At 68.4% G+C, this 1,732-nt stretch overlaps 1 non-coding gene across 1 annotated transcript; it reads left to right on the top strand.

The window, feature by feature from the left end:
- The first annotated feature begins 18 nt into the window (after window positions 1-18).
- LOC140193277 (5.8S ribosomal RNA) lies at window positions 19-172 on the top strand. The gene has a single exon (XR_011884698.1). It is a non-coding gene; the product is annotated as a 5.8S ribosomal RNA (ribosomal RNA).
- The last annotated feature ends 1,560 nt before the right edge of the window (window positions 173-1,732 follow it).

Here is a 1,732-nt window from a genome sequence, read left to right as displayed (position 1 = left end):
AAAGAAAACCTCTTAGACAACTCTTAGCGGTGGATCACTCGGCTCGTGCGTCGATGAAGAACGCAGCTAGCTGCGAGAATTAATGTGAATTGCAGGACACATTGATCATCGACACTTTGAACGCACTTTGCGGCCCCGGGTTCTTCCCGGGGCTACGCCTGTCTGAGGGTCGCTTGTACGATCAATCGCGCTCGCTTGCCGCCAGGCTGGCGGGCGCGCGGCTGGGGCGTCGCAGAGGGTCCTGAACCCTCTATGTCCCCCTAAGTGCAGACCCCGGAGCCCTCCGCGCCACGCGGCTGCCTCCCCCCCGTGGAGCCGCGTGGCCACCTCGGAGGCCCTCGACCCGTGCCCACCTGGGCCTCGCCCCGTCCGCCAGCGGACGCGGTGCGGCGGCGCCTTTCCCCTGCACGGCCGTCACTGCGGTAGCGCCGCGCCCCTCCGCCGCGAGGGCCGCGAGTTCGTCGTCGCTTCTGACCGCCGCCTTGCTCGGGACTGTCGCCTGCCTCGCCGAGGCGTTGCCGTGTGGTGTGTTGCCAGCGTTGAGCCTCTGTGCGCCGCCGCGAGACCGAGTGGCGAGGCGATCGAGGAGGTTAGGAGGCGAAGGAGAGATGGAGAGCGAGAGAGGGTCGACGGGACGGGGTGAGCAACCCCGCTCCCGGCGAGCTCGACAGGGAAAGAGGGCCGCGCCTCTGCCGTGCCTCGCACGCACGGGAGGGGTCGGCCTCGCGCCGCGGCGCGTCCCTGGCGTGTGCACCTCTTCCGCCGCTCGGCTCACCCCGCACCGCCTACTCGCTGCGCCCGCTCGCTTCGGTCCGCGCCGGCGTCCGTCGGTGCTCTCGGGAAGCGAATTCAGCCGAGCCCGGGTCTCGCCCGTGCACCGCGGGGTGCAAGGGGAGCCAGCCAGCCAGCCAGCCAGACAGACAGCCAGCCTTCGGTCGGCCTGCGCGAGCGTGACGCGCGGCCGCCCGGCACCCGCCCGTCTCACCCGCCAGCGGCGGGGGAGCTGGCGCGCGCCGGGCCGGTCCGCCTTCTCGCCCGCCTGCTGCCGGCCGTCGCGCACTGCCTTGCCTGCCTGCCTGCCTGCCTGCCCTGCGCCCCCCTGGCGTGGCCCGGCCGGCGCTCGGTTCTCTTCTGCCTACGACCTCAGATCAGACGTGGCGACCCGCTGAATTTAAGCATATTACTAAGCGGAGGAAAAGAAACTAACGAGGATTCCCTCAGTAACGGCGAGTGAAGAGGGAAGAGCCCAGCGCCGAATCCCCGGCCGCCTGGCGGTCGCGGGAAATGTGGCGTATAGAAGACCTCCTTTCTCCGACGACGCTCGGGGGCCCAAGTCCTTCTGATCGAGGCCTAGCCTGTGGACGGTGTGAGGCCGGTAGAGGCCCCTGGCTCGTCGGAACGGAGTCTTCTCGGAGTCGGGTTGCTTGTGAATGCAGCCCAAAGCGGGTGGTAAACTCCATCTAAGGCTAAATACCGGCACGAGACCGATAGTCAACAAGTACCGTAAGGGAAAGTTGAAAAGAACTTTGAAGAGAGAGTTCAAGAGGGCGTGAAACCGCTAAGAGGTAAACGGGTGGGGTCCGCGCAGTCCGCCCGGAGGATTCAACCCGGCGGTCGGGTCGGCCGCGCGGGGCAGGGCGGATCTCACCTCCACGCGAGGGGACCGCCTCCCGCGCGGGCTCGGCTGCCGCCGGGCGCATTTCCTCCGCCGGCGGTGCGCCGCGACCGGCTC

The sequence above is a fragment of the Mobula birostris genome, unplaced genomic scaffold, assembly GCF_030028105.1.
Source record: "Mobula birostris isolate sMobBir1 unplaced genomic scaffold, sMobBir1.hap1 scaffold_4963, whole genome shotgun sequence".
Lineage (NCBI taxonomy): Eukaryota > Metazoa > Chordata > Chondrichthyes > Myliobatiformes > Myliobatidae > Mobula > Mobula birostris.
This window is presented reverse-complemented; position numbering and strand designations above follow the sequence as displayed.